The sequence below is a fragment of the Myotis nattereri genome (assembly GCF_964212035.1).
Source record: "Myotis nattereri genome assembly, chromosome: 4".
Lineage (NCBI taxonomy): Eukaryota > Metazoa > Chordata > Mammalia > Chiroptera > Vespertilionidae > Myotis > Myotis nattereri.
The window spans coordinates 59,642,389-59,658,481 of NC_138079.1; positions in this window are offsets into that span (position 1 = coordinate 59,642,389).

Sequence of the window (16,093 nt, forward strand, 5' to 3'; positions counted from 1 at the left end):
TGTTCTCTGTGTTTTTTTTCCCAGATCCTAAATACTCACGTGGTTACCTTTTCTTACTGAAAGCTTCATTTTTGTCCTTTAGAAAAATATATTGTTTTATGTATTGCCATTGGGCCAGCACAAGTATCTAAAATATTAAAGTGCTTAAAGTTCCTTTTGTAATGAGTATGAGGATACAGTGAATCATAGAAAGCAGGTTATATATAAGGATAATGTATTTTGATGATATTCAAATTCATTCAGCAAAGACCAAGTAAGTCAGAGCAGATTTGCTGGTTCATCAGTTGTGCTTCTTCTTCATCCTTATTAGTAAACTGTAACACATTTTACAAAGACTCTTCATTTCCCACAGGGCACAGCTGCTCTAGGTTAAGCCTAAAAAACAACTTTCGTTATAGATCATTCATTGAAAATCGAGTGAAACAATTACAGTATCTCTCTGAAGATATCGGCCAAACGCTGTATTTTGGAATAGTGCATTATATTGGATTAGTTATTTAATGCTTTGGCTGTTATTGAAACTTGGAAATGTGTGTAGATGAGCTCTTGGGCTTATTGATATCCTTAGAAAAGCAACAGGTGCATTCTGGGAAAAAATATGATCCTCACCAAACCTCTTGAAAGCTAAAATGCAGTAATTTCCCAGTAGTTTTAGTTTTATGCAATTTACTGTACCCCCATAAGTTGAGAATTTATGGAAACTGATATTTATCTATTTGACTTACTGTAGTAACCATTATTCTGTGACACTAAGATATAACTAAATTTCTGTTCTGTTGATATCTTTTCTTTGTGCAAATTTAGATGTAAAAATGTAGGGCTCTTCTCTTGTATTCAACCTATTGGAATTTTCTTATTTGAAAAATTGGAATAAGAACCTAAGATCTACTTTTTCATAATGGACCAATTTTAAAAACTTGGCTCACTATAGCAAATTAGTTATTTTAAGGGGTTAAATAGCCTCCTTGGAAAAAGTTGACTATTCTCTCCTGAAAGTAATGACGTTTTTTGTCACCTTTCCTTGATATTGGGGTTAGGATTTTTAAAAATTTCTTTAAAGTTAAAAGCTCTAAGTTATTTGAACATGTTAAATTTAAGTTATTTAAATTAAACTGAATCTTGTGATTCTTGATGATTTTGAATACAATTCAAGTTTGGAAAAATATTTTTCAGCTATTCAGTGATTTCTCAAATCAAGTTGAAATTTCTCAGTGGCATCTATATATATATATATCTATATATACAAAAGGTTAATATGCGAAGTGTCCCTGCAGGAGTTCAACCAGGAGACCGGGAGTTCTATCGCTCGCTATGATGTGTGCTGACCACCAGGGGGTGGCACAGAATGAAGGAAGGCCCTGCCCGGCAGTAGGGGAAGGGAGGCCCTGGCTGGCAGCCAGAAGGAAGGCCCCGGCCAGCAGCTGGAAGGCTCTGATCGGCCCTGATCGCCAGCCAGGCCTAGGGACCCTACCCGTGCATGAATTTCATGCTCCGGGCATCTGGTATCTTTATAAAAGTGATAGCTCACAAAAAATTGTCCTTAACATTCAAATATCAATCTAAGATGTGTGTGTGTAGTGTGTGTATGTGTTTTACACTAAGTATTTGCAGAGAGTTATTGTACATTTACACAGGTCATTCCTAGGGACTTTTTTTACATTGTCGTCTTTATGTTGCTTTTTCCAACTTTACCTTTTCATTACCAAGGACACAATCTAGCTCACAGAGTAAAATTTCTCAGTCCTGTTGAAATAAAAATGGGCTTTTCAAAGTTGATTCATCAATAACAGTGAAAGAAAGAAATTGTTGCAGTGGAAGTAATGCATTTAGACCAACATTTATATTAGTAGATGCATTCACATCATTTCTATCAATTTGAAACTTCAATAATTTAAGTAAATGGAATTTTTTGAAAGACTTTTTTGAGGTGTATATATGTGTGAAATAATAGTTTATTATTTTCTTGGCATTTCATTTCTTCCCCAAATTCTGGTTGCTTCACTTGTATCAGTATGGTAACATTTGGTTGATAGGGAGTTTTAATACTGCCTGCCAGGATTCAAAACCTGACTGCTAATTATGAGCTGTGACTTTGGACCAGTTCCTTAATCTATGTCAGTTTTCTTATCTGAATAATGGACTAATTAATATATAGTAACTTTCTTGTATACTTGTTAAAGGATTAAACGAGTAAATACATGTAAAAAGCTTAGAAAAACTTTTTAATATATACCTTAAAACAATTGAGATTAATTCTTAATCTCTTTATTGTTAAAGCCCTTAAACTAAAGTATTTTCTTCTTGAAATGGAGACTTTTAGCAAATGACCTAGAATAAATAAGTGAATCGCATGAAAAAAATTCTGTCATTAATACAGTTTATTGTAGGTTATAATGGTGAGGTTAGTAAAGAAATAGAAGTAATCTCCAACACTACTTGATTCTTCAGCAGTTTACTCTTCATACTAAAGTTTATGGAAACTATATGTAACCTTCTATTCTGCTTTTTCTGTTGTGACCATGTGGCTCACATTCTTACGTCAGGGAAAGAGTCATAGTGTTAGTTGTTTTGTACTCCATGCGGTAGGCACTGACTATTACCCTCATTTTTCTAAGCCTCTCTACCAGCTTAGAGAAATTGAATGACTTCTCTAAGGTCACACATCTATTCTTAGCGGCAGATTGTATAGAGTTAGCCTCATACTTAATCATATTTTCTAGTTATCAAAAATCTCTATGAAATATGACATATTGTTCTCAGGAAAAGAGACTTAAACAAAAGCAAAATTTATATATGGATATATAAGACTTAAAGCCATTGGTGTTATAAAATGACCAAGAAAATAGGAGTGGTATTAACAGTTGCTTTTGGTTTGTACTATTTGGAAGAATACTTGGTAACAGGTTGTTTTCGTAGTATAAAAGGAGAATATAAAATTTGTTGTGAACATTTTCTCAATTGAATTATTGGTTTAAAAAGTCTTGTATAGTCACAGTTTTTCAGTGAAGTACAGATGCTAACATTAGAGTGTCTTTAAAAATATCTTTAAAAGAAATATGTCTTTTAGATGAATTTGTTGGCAATTCTTAGAAACATGGAAGAAGCAGTAAATTTATCCTTTGGTTAGTATTATGTTTAAAGATCCTTAATATAATTAACAGTGGAATAACTTTAAAAATGAGAAGGATTTATTTAAGATATAAGCTTATTAGCAATATTTAAATGAACTTGAGAATTAAATATTGACTTTTCCCCCCACTGGCCTTATTTATCATGAGAACCTGTTTGAGACATGCACCAGTTTTTGTCAGGTTATTTATGGTACCAACCAACTTCTAAATTTCAGTGACTCTCAAGAATATGAATTTATTTTTCAATTATGTTATAAGTCTATTAGAGGCACAGTACACAAAATTCATGCATGGGGTGGGGGGATGGGTCCCTCAGCCTGGCCTGCACCCTCTCTAATCTGGGACATCCCTCTCACAATATGGGACTGCTGGCTCCTAACCACTCACCTGCCTGCCTGCCTGATTGCCCCTAAACCCTCAGCCTGCCAGCATGATCACCCCTAACTGCCTTCCCCTGCCAGCCTGATCGCCCCTAACTGCTCCCCTGCTGGCCTGATTGCCCCTGGCCACCTCTGCCTTGGCCCCTGCCACTGTGGCTTTGTCTGGAAGGAGGACCAGATGACATGAAGATGTCTGGTCAACCTGGTCTAATTAGCATATTACCCTTTTATTAGTATAGATTGAAGGTTGACATGTAACACATCCTCACATTATTGAAACAACCTCACCTTGTTGTTCTTTCTCATGTAGTCAGAAAGGAAAACCTCTGTGAAATGACAAGATGGCCTTTAAGCTCGTGTTTGGCAATGGCACAAGTGACTTGGGCTTACTGTGGTAGGGTAAGGGTTAGCATTAGGGTTAAGGTTAGGCCAAAGTCATGTGGCCAAGCCTCAGACTGTGGCGGTAGAAAATATAATTCTTTCATAGAGAGAGTCACTAGAGAGGACATTTATAAAGACGAAGAATGAATGTTTTGAATAAATAATGCAATCTGCCATAGGTGCCGTGAAAAGTCCTAGGTATGGACTCTGCTCAAGATAAAATATGGCAGTTTTCTGTGGAGGGTGCTTATCTCTAAAATTGTATTTCATGGGCAATATCTACATCTTTCAGTGTTTTTATTATTAGATGGGAGTTCTAATCTTTTTGTTATATCAAAATTTTCTCTGTATCTCCTATGTCAGCAGATTGTTGAAGTTAAGGCTTTTAGCTTCAAGAAACAGACATTCCATGGCAAACTAGCATGACTACAATGGGGGATGGGGGCCATGTGGATACAGTGGAATGTCGTGGAACCTGTGGGCAGGAAGCACTGCTGGGCTCGTGTGGGATGGAAGGCTGTCAGGCATTATTCCATCTCTCCCTTTCTGTGTTTTCTCCTCTCCTTTCTCTCCTGTGCATAGTTTTCCTTGTTTTCTCTTTGTATATGGGCTTTTCTCTCTGTTTTTCCATGCCTTTTGTTCTCAATGGCAAACCCATAATGCTTGAGTTTACCTGTCACCACTTTAAAACACTGAGACTGAACTATCCTTTTTGAATCCCAGTTCTGAACTCCCAGAAGAGAGAAGTGTTGTCTGGTAGGTTATGACTGGCTAGGGCAGTGGTTGGCAAACTCATTAATCAACAGAGCCAAATATCAACAGTACAACGATTGAAATTTCTTTTGAGAGCCAAATTTTTTAAACTTAAACTATATAGGTAGGTACATTGTTATTAACTTAATTAGGGTACTCCTAAGCTGGCCTTTGCTAAAAACATCCTCAATCTGATTGAGGTATGTTCGCTGAGGTCGATCCCTTCCAACTCTCCCATCCACACTCGTTTTGTATACTTGTTTCATCTATCTTCTTTCGTTCATCCTCTCTATATCTCCAAACCATCTCAACATACCTTTCTCAATCCTCGACACTACATCTTCTTTCACTCCACAATGTTCCCTAAAATTAACATAATAAATTTTACTTGAAGTTTTAAGTCAACTTCGCACTGTACGTGCACGCCTGCACGTGGTATTTTGTGGAAGAGTCACACTCAAGGGGCCAAAGAGCCGCATGTGGCTCGTGGTTTGCCAACCACTGGGCTAGGGTCATGGACTTTAAACCTTTGTGGACAGGGGAGGTGGGAGGGAAAATCCACAGAAAGAGGTTTAGACAGACAATTCCAAAACTATTATGCTTTATTTCTTAATAAAAAATAAGCAGCTTTAAAGTAAATTTTCTTTATAACAATAATAATAAAATGCTAATTAGCATGTTTTAAAGAAGTTCTGAGATGTTTGATAGATAGGCAAATGATAACACACCAATCAAGCTTTCAAAGCAGCTAACAGGTCAGTTTTTAAAAATTTAGGTAACATTGGTTAATAACATTTATATAGTATATAAATATTAATTAGTATAATTTGTAATAATTTATAATTTAATATTAATATAATAAAATGATTTCTATATTACATTTTAGGTATATAACATTATAATTTGATATCCGTATACACTGTTTACGGATTGTGTTTCTGTTTTCTGTTCTACATATGAGTGAAATCATATGGTTTTATTTTTTTCTGTCTTACTTATTTCATTTAGCATAATACCTTCAAGGTTCATCCATGTTGTCATATATGGCAGACGTTCATCTTTTTTATGGCTGAGTAGTATTCCATTGTCTATGTACATGTGTTCTTTATTTACTCATTTATCAATGGACACTTAGGTCATTTTCATACTGTGGCTTTGTAAATATTGTTGTAGTGAACATAGGGGTGGATATAACTTTCTGAATTAGTGTTTTTATATTATTTGAATTCATTACCCAGAATATGAATTACTGGATCATATGGTGGTTTTAGTCTTAATTTTTGAGGAATCTTCACACTGTTTTTTGTGGTAGCTGCACCAATTTATAATCCCACCAACAGTGTACAAATGTTTCCTTTTCTCCACAGTCTTTCCAACACATATTTCTTGTCTTTTGGATGATAGCCATTCTAACAGCTGTGAGGTGATACCTCATTGTGGTTTTGATTTGCATTTCCCTAATAATTATTGATGTTGAACATCTTTTCATGTGTCTGTTGGCCATCTGTATATCTTCCTTTGGAAAAATGACTAGATACTCTACCCATTTTTTAATCAGGTTTTTTTTTTTTATGTTGTTGTTCTGTTGTATGACTTCTGTATATATTTTGGTTATTAACCCCTTATGGGAAGTGTCATTTTCAAATATCTTCTCCCATTTGGTTGATTGTTTTTGCTTGTTTGTTTTGTTGATGGTTTCCTTTGCTGTGTAGAAGACTTTTAGTTTGATGTAGTCCCATTTGTTTGTTTCTATTTCCCTTGCCATTGGAATCAGATTCACAAAAACATCACTAAGACCAATGTCCAGAAACTTACTGCCCATGTTTTCTTCTATGTATTTTATGGTTTCAGGTCTTACACTCAGGTCTTTAATCCCATTTTGAGTTATTTTTCTGTAGGCTGTAAGATAATGGTCTAGTGTCATTCTTTTGCATGTGGCCTAACAGGTCAGCTTTGACGCGGTTAAATTTTAAAAGAAAAAAGTATGGGGTATCCTCATGTTCTTTCATACACTTTGTTCTTGCCTACCCAAGAAGCAACGTTAGGTCTGTGCTTCAGCTATGTGCCTGGCCATCTCCCGTAAGACCCACAGCTGCTGCAAATCATGTTCCAATAGAACTGGGAGGGGGGACAGAGAGGGGAAAAAGCCTCAATATTGTTTAAATAAAAGTATTGCAATTTTTTGGTCAGAATTTAAATTACATATTAAATTAATGTCATATAATTTTAGTGTCATCTTAAATTCTGTGAAGTTTAGCTTCGCTGATAAACTAGATTAAAATACCAGTGGGTTATATTTTTTCTTCCAACATTTTATTTAGCAAATTTGTAAATCTAAGGAAGATTGAGAGAATAGAAAAATGATTGCCTATATATCCTTCAGATGGGTTTACAAATTTTGCCACATTTGCTTATTATCTTCATACATGTATGCTTAAACCTTCCCTCACTTATTAGACATGATTTATCAATTAAAAGGAAATTACTTAATTCCTATTGGAAGAACTTTAATACTTCCAATTTTTTTTTTTGGGGGGGGGGGTTTGAGGTGGGGTATTGCAACCACTTCTTTTTATCACATAAATAATACTCTTGTAAAAAATATGCCTCAATCAACTGTAAATAAACAAAAAGTCTCAAGGGCCTTCTCAGTGACCCATTATATCCTCTTTTATAGTAAGAGGCTTATTATGATATAGATATAACTTTCTCTGTTGCCATAAAGAGCTCACATCACTTTATCATGGCTTGCACAGAAATTCTCTTTAAAATCTGTGTCGCTGCTTTTCCAGACCAGTTTGCTCATGCTATTCCGTTTATTTTTATTTCTATTTCTATGTGCAGGAAAATGAATTAGAGTCAACAGCAGGTGGCAGTGCTAGCAAAGGTTGTGATTTGGTATATAATCAGCTTGGAAAGGAATACATCTTTCAAATTTACACAAATAATACAAGTAGTAAGGAATCTTTAAATAGAGACTTACACTTTTGCCGATTAATTTTATCAAGAATTATTTGAGGAATCAGTTTGAAATTGTAAGATTATTTTTAAAATAAAAATACTGGTTTAGAGACTGAATTTTGTTTTAACTGAGGAAAGCCAGCGTGTTTTATCTTTATTTTTTGCTTATTCTTTAACTGAATACTTATAATAGAAAGATTAGGTAGTCTGAATCCTGTTAAAATTTGCAGGAATTACCTGTCAGGGCACATGCCCGGGCTTGCGAGTTCCATCAATCCCCGGAAGGGGGTGTGTAGGAGGCAGCCAATCAATGTTTCTATCTCTTCCTCTCTCTAAAAAAAAAATAAAAAAAAATAAAAAAAAATCAATAAAAACACTTTGTAAAACAAAACAATAACTAAAACTGTCTAATGTTTCTTGGATTTTAGTAATCTGTACATGTGTTTGAATTACTTACATATTGTTTATTTAAACATTCATATATTAATATGTCCATGTATCATCTAGACATTAGCTAACAGCAGGATAGTTGATATCTGTTATTAATTTAATTTCAGTTATTAAGAGCTCAGAGCACTTAAAATTACAGTAGAATTGAGAATTCATGTGATCATTGCTCATATGAAGACACTGAAGCCCAGGAGAGACTTCAATGAAGGCGACAATGTTACGGAAAGACTTTGCTACATTGGATCTTGCTTCTCAGTGGTTCAGGAATGACTCAGTTGCAATTTATTATTTTATTTACTTATATTTTCTGGACTCCTGCAAGTTTTTTTGGGAGGTGGTGGCAGGGTTGTGTGGAGGATGGGGAGTGTCAACCCACTGGGTCTGATATTTTATTACGAAGAAAATTATTTTAACAGATATCCTATCTTTTTCAAGAAGCATGTGTTTTAGCACTTAATGAACTGAATAGTTGACTTCATGACCCCATTTGCTTGATGTGTAATTAAAATTAGATGAGTCTTTCTGAACCCCTAGTTTCTGTGCTGTTTAAGAGCTATCCTATGTAGTGACAGCTCTTATTATCCCCAGATTCATAAGTGATAAAAATGACAAAATATTTAAGTTGCATTAGGATAAAACAGTAAGTGATCAGGAGACTGTAGCACAAAAGGACTCTTAGGTGTAATTACTGATTCCCTGAGGAGCAGCTTTTTCCATGAAAAACAAACAAAACAGAACCAAACCTTGAAATTTTCTTCCAAGATTACATTAGAACTAGGAAATGAAGTGGAAACATTCTATAAATTGTATGTGGATTAAATCATTTTCAAATAGAAACACATTGCCTGTTCTCAATAAAATATCAGTGATTTATTGAAGTTATTAACTCTAACACACAATTTTTTATACTTTTGAAATTTCATTATGATTAAATGCCTAATCTATTACCACCTTAAAACCTGTTATTTACATACAGTAGCTTTTTTTTTTAAGGTTCGGCAAATCAGTGTTTTTTGAAAATTCTCAGGTCAAGTGTATAGCCAAGTGAAAGTGCCTTAAAAATAGAACTTTATCAAGTTTGGCCTGTGGTAATCTATGTTTTAAATTACAGCACAACTCATTCCAGATCAATATAATGAATTGATTTGTAAACGTTTCAGACAGGACTGCTTTCTTTGGATTTTGTCTATTGAATGTGCACTGCAGTTAAAGCATCTTTTCTTTCTCTGCATAATTAAGTCTACGTTCTTGGCCTTTCACTGAGTTTAAACTGGGTTTAAAAGGCAGGAATGTATGCTAAGGCAAAATTATGCACATCCGTTATTCTTACTTATAAATATTGAAACATTTTTTTTCTCATTTGGTGAGAAATAGAAGAGAAAAACAAAGCTGAATACCCTGAACTTTAGTTCACATTTCTTAGGATATTTTATTTTAGGAAAAAATTGAACTTACTGCCCTCAAATGCCTAAACTGCCTGAACACACAGTAAAATTCTTTATTTTTATAGCTATGGTTATGTTTAAATTATGGTATATGAGAAACAGTAAAAAGGAATAAGACAGTGGTTTAAATTTTGAGAAATCTGGATTTTGAGTTAATACTCAAATGGAAAGAGCTATATGGAAAGATCAACTTAACTAAAATTTATTGAGCACAGGTAGCAGTGCCTCCTATGTGCCAGGTACTGGGCTAGTCACTTTATAGGAATCTTCAGGTTCGCAACAATCCTGAAAGGTGTATTATTACTTATTTTAATATAAGGAAACTGGAAAGTTAATTGATTGAGCCTAGAATTAAAACACAGTTCTTCATAATGATGTTTTAGACTTCAAATGCATCATGTTGCTTTGTCACCTACTAGTTTTCAGGTACAGAGGATGTAAAAACAAAACAAAACTAATTTCCTGCCTTCAAGCAATTCATATAGTCGTCTACTGGGACAGATAGCCATTCAAACATATAATTTGCATTCCCACATGATAAGTCCCAATATATAATGATTAGAGACCTGGTGCATGAATTTGTGCACATTGAAAGGAAATTAATTAGAAGAAATATTTTAATATAGCTATTCGCCCTTTCTCTATATTAGAAGTGTTAACCAAATTCACGATGGACAATGACAGATGGAAACACTCGCGTGTGATTGGTGCTAGCGAGAGCTTTATATATATATAAACTTGCTTAATTAGACCTGTTTTCTGAGGTAGCTAAACTTTTTCCAGCCCAGTGAAGCACCCCAACTTCTCCTTCAGGTAATTGTCAGCAACACAGCAGTAAATATCAACACAAAGCAGATTATTATTGTAGATCATGCCCAGAGAACAAAGGGTAAAATATTAAATTGCAGCAGTGTTTGACTATTCTGCACAGTGAGAAAACCTGAAGTCATTTTCAAGTTCAACCATTTCTTCTTTTCAGTTGGGTCAAGTTTATGAACTTTTCAAATCTCAATGACTGGCTAATGAAAAGAAAATAGGATTCTACTGAGTCTCCTATCTACCTACTCCAGGACTTCTGTGAGGACCAAATGAGATGAGGTGCATGAAAATGCTTCACAGACATTTGGTTAAAGGGCAAAATGTTTGCACTTGGCTATAAAGCAAGTTGTGTTCCTTGGCTGAAGAAACTGCAAGGAGGCTAGTCACTAGGGAGAGGAAGCCGGGCATTGCTACGTGATGTCATTACCTGGCACCCATAGTCACCGTTTCTGGGCTGGGCTGTGGGCCGCATTTTGTGCCATGGGGTCTCAGCAGCGTTGGTTGAGATTTGGTGGGCTGTCACTCTGAGGTGGTGGCGGGCCTGTGTCCCACTTGGGGGAAGCCAAGTGGACCTGGCGCCATTTCTTTGTAAATGGCCAGCGTGCATCACGGCAGCTCTCGCGTTGAGCATCTGCTCCCTAGTGGTCAGTGTGCATCATAGCGACTGGTTGGAGGGACACTAAGCATATTAGTCTTTTATATATATAGATGTACTCTAGTAGGAGAGGGGATTATTTCTGGTAGAGCTAGTTAAATGTATAATCACTCAGATGTGAAAATGTATAGTGGTGAAAATGTATAAAATAAAAAATATTATCTTGTGGCTGATTTTGAAGGGCCTGGAATTTTATGCTAAGTACTTCAGGACCCCTGGGTCATGCTGCTTTCAAACAACCCTCATTACTAATTCCTAAATGGTTGTTGGTGCTAGTAGACTTAATTGTTTCGTATTTTGAATATAACTTAAGTTACCAGACACATCAGACTTTTGTAGAACAGGATACACTTGATTGCAAGCATTTGCAATGCTCATTCATAAAGCAGACCCAGTTTTTGTTTTTTTAAAGATACACTTACTTATAAAGGCGATTCCAGTTGTCAATGATTGTTACTGTGAAAGAGCACATATAAGAGGCGGTACTGGTGGTTGTTCACTTGGCAACTCCCTATCAGATTTTTAAGATTTTATGAAATATGAACAAGGTATTTTAGACAAGATATATTTGGAATTTAAAATTCAATATTCTAAGAGAGATGACTTGTAGAATTTTAGATTTCTTGAGAGTATAAATGTAGATAAAGAATTTTTTGGACTGGCAATAAGTGTAATGTTCTGAATATGTATTTGCTGTCAGCACATCTGACACACTGATGTATACACAGGAAACCTATGGATTGGTACATTGCAGGCACTGGTGATCTTTGTAAGTGCTATTAACTACTGTGAGAGGTAATTACATTTTTCAGATGGATCTCCCAAAACTTTATTTTAAAATTTTATTTGTAATTAGAAGATTGATAGATGTTTTAAAAATTTGGAGCATCATTCTATATACTAAATGGCATCAGGTTGGTGAAATTGTATATTCCATCTCCTCAAATGTTACTCAGTATGGGATTTCTTGCCCTTTTGATTAGTGCTTTTTTTGTGTGTGCCATTAAAAACGTATTTAAATGTATAATCACTCAGATGTGAACATGTATTTTGAAACCGTTATTGATTTATAGATATATGTATAGGTCCTGAAGTACTTTTCTAACAGAAATATAGAATGTAATGTAAGTTTGGAATTTAAAATCAGTAGAATGCTCAAGTTACACTTCTCTTCAAGATATCTTAAAATGTGTAGCTGTCAGCCTGGAAAGAAAAGAAATTATATGGAAACATAACAGTTCTTCTCATAAACACTTTAAACAGTTCTTCTGCCAAATATGCAGTTTAAATGTTGTTTCTCTTCACCACAAAGTAGGTATTCTTATCACTGGCAGCAGCACAAACTCAGAAATAAAGCTAATCATTAAAACTTTTCACATTTTTCTAAACGTTTTCTAAATAACTAATACAAAGAGATTTTAAGTCAAGAAAGGAATGAGCGGTCTTTTTATTATGCATGTCAAATTGCATATAATAGAAAGATAACAATTGACCATTATTATTTTTTTTTTAAAAGATTTCTGGTTTAAATGAATTTAATGGTTCTGAGATAGTGTGAGTCAATTAAGCTGTAAAGTGTGTGTGTGTGTGTGTGTGTGTGTGTGTGTGTATTTAATCTTGCTGTTGCTATATAGTAATGGAGGGCAGCCACATCTCTGCTCTTTTTTTAGGATAGTCCTAATCATTTCCATGCTTTGTATAAACGGGCCCAAATAGATTCTAAGTTGACTTTATCTTCTCAAAATAAGGCAATAAGAACTGTGATACCTAGTGATGGCCTTACTGTTGAATTGCTTTGTGTCTAGAAGGCAGAATCTTAAATTCTTATCAGCTTATTAATATGTCAGACATAATTGGAAATTAGGATTGTTTCCTAATTATTGTCCTGGTAACCTCAACTCTATATACTTCTGTTTTCTCCACAGTGTGAAGAAGTGTGAGCTTCAATTAATATTTGGGATTATAAAATCATGGATTTAAAGGTGTAGAGTGTGTAAATGTCATTCTAATAAAAATTCAAATTTACAACTTGAAACATTTGAATAACCTTGAGTAAATTGCTCCCAATAAAACAGATCCTGAAGTGGCCATAAGAGGGTGCAAAGGCATTGTAGAAATGAACAAACCCTATTCCTAGAATGAGAAGTGACTGAGAGAAGTCTATTATGAAATATTTGACATTTCAGAAAACATTCAAGGCTTCCAGTGCATTTTCGTTGAACATGATGTGAGTGTATGCTCATCTCAGTATAATCCTACTTTTTTTTGATATCTTCTGAATGAGCAAGTTGTCACTATGTTGGATTCTTAAGAAGTTTAAATGGGATCAAGTCAGTAAAGCAGTATTTGAAATGGGATATCGTTATAGTTGCTGCTATTCAAACAATTGATTCTAGGGGTTTTTTTTTAGGCATAAATTACCATTTCAGAGAAATCTAGATCCTTAATTATACACTTTCAGTATGAAGAGGGACTTTCGAGTAGGAAAGTAATTCTTAGAATTAATTAATTAAGTCCTAGAATTCTTAGAATTAATTCTTAGAATAAGAAGCTTATTAATTCTTAGAAATTAATTCTTAGAATAAGAAGCTTTGGGAAAATTTGAGGAAAAAGACAAAAATTTCATAAAATCTCTTCTAAATACAAAACAAAGTTTCTATCTGTTTATTAATTTGGGCCTTAAAATTACTTCCTATTTTAGGTGATTTAATTATGTGAGGCTGTCTCTAATAGATTATTTACTCCTTTGCAAATTTTAAGAAACAAACCCAACCTAAACAAAACAATGAACCTAAAATTAATTTAAAGTTAATTAACGGAACAAGTGAGGTGCCTCTTCTAGAGCAGTTGTTCTAAAAAATTTTTGTTGTCTGGTCTTAGTTGGACAATTAGATGAGATTAAATTTTTTCAAAATCTTTTGTTTGTTTGTTTTGTGATAACCTTAGAAAAAAATTTAGAACTGTATGTTCTATTATTAGTTGTGAGAGAAAATAAAAATAAATGATTTTTGGACATTTAGTTTTAAGGCTATGTCTGAAAGATCTGCTTTAGAAATAATCTCTTTGGTGAGTTCATGTTAGCTTTTCAAAATAAAATCAACTTTTGAAGTGAAATCTCACAGGAGATGTTAAGTCAGTTTTTTGTTGTAGGATGTCATATACCAAGAGATGTCCCAAAGCTCACAGTAATCCTCATTTTTTTCATCATCAGGATCTTAGAACCACAGGATGCCCCTAAAAATCACCATCTTTTTTTCTATCTGGAATATATCTCTAGATATCTGATAGCAGCAATACCTCTACTATTTTTCACAGTAGTGCAACTTTTTATTACATATAAACTAGAGGCCTGGTGCATGAAATCATGCACTTGGGGTGTGTGTGTGTGTGTGTGTGTGTGTGTGTGTGTGGTCTCTCAGCCCAGCCTGTGCCCTCTCGCAGTCCAGGAGCCCTCAGGGGATATCTGACTGATAGAAGCCGGCAGTTGGACATTCTGAGTTACTGCGGAGGCAGGAGAGGCTCCTGCCACTGCCACTGCACTCACCAGCCATGAGCCCAGCTTCTGGTTGAGCGGTGCTCCCTCTGTGGGAGCACACTGACCAGCAGGGGGCAGCTCCTGCATTGAGCATCTGCTCCCTGGTGGTCAGTGTGCATCATAGGGACTGATTGTTCCACCGTTTGGTCAATTTGCATATTAGCCTTTTATTATATAGGATTATTGTAATAAATTTTGGGGTGATAAAATGACAATCACTGAATATCATAGACTTATATATGAAAGTTAGATATTATTATTGATGCCTGGAGCTAATCCAGCTTATATTCCAACCTTCCAGTTTCTAGTTGAGATGGAGGAGATCAATTTAGAGAAGAAAATTAATGGTCTTTCTGAATTCTCAAAAAAATTGTATTTCAGCAATGATTGGGAAGATCTAAGAAGAGTCATACCTATCTCAAGAATTAACAAAAGATAGCATAAACCTCAGTTGTATAAAATGAGCCAGCCAATAGGACTCTAGAGATAGGCAGTTATACTTTGGATAAAAAAGAAAGCAAAGATATTGATCTAGATTTCATACTGAAGTAGAGAGAGGTCTGAACATATTGTGAGGGGCAGTAACTAGTCATTTCAAAAAGATCAAAAATAATACTTTAAGCAATAAAAAAAAATTAAATAAAAAAAAGATCAAAAGGATGAAAGTAGCAAATATTGTAGCTCTAGTGCATTTATTCATCATTCTGTTATATCCCAGGCATTGGTCAATCTGTTGCTATTTTTAAGACCAATAAGTTCTTAGTACTCAAAGTTCTAAAGAAATGAATTTATCTCTACCTTAGATTCCATGTTTACTAAGAAGACATTAGATATCCTAGTACTTTTAATAAACATCCCAGTAACCCTGCAGTAATTTATGGATACTACAGACTTGTGTATATCTGAGTCAATAGGAGCAGTTATTATCTGTCTTCTAATTTAGTGTTGATATAGGTCTTTTGTGGCTCATTATGCTCCATTGATATTCTTCATTGTAGTCTATTAATTTTGTAGCTCAACTGGACACAGTTGGTGCTACTTTGACATTTAATGTCAGAGACATTTTAAAAAAATCACCATATTGGAAACAAAGAATTAGTGTCTAAAAGGAACTGTTTTATATTGTGACTACAGCAAATGTTTTTTCCCCCTTGCTCATAAGGCACTAGGGATAGAAAAAGTTATTGTTTTTTATTCATTCCTCAACGTGTGGCAAAGACTCCATGCCATTCTTCAAAGACAGTTTGATATCTATCTCTTTAAAGTTCTCAAGGGAAGGAAAATCTATAAGCTACCCTGGTGACCTATCTCAATGTGGAATAGCCCTCATACATTTATACAAGAAAGAATGAAGAAAAGTCCAGTTTGACATAAAAATCATCACTTACAATGGGTCACTCTGAGAATGAGGGGATGACTGCATATTTTTTTTTCCCTTACGGGGAAGATGAATGACCTGTCACGGCCTTAACTTTCCCCTGTGTTCTGCCTGAATCATTATGATCCAGTGAATGTAAAATGAAAGGAGAGCAAGAACAGCTGTCAGGCAGTGTATGTAATTTTGGGAAAATGAGAGGTTGAGA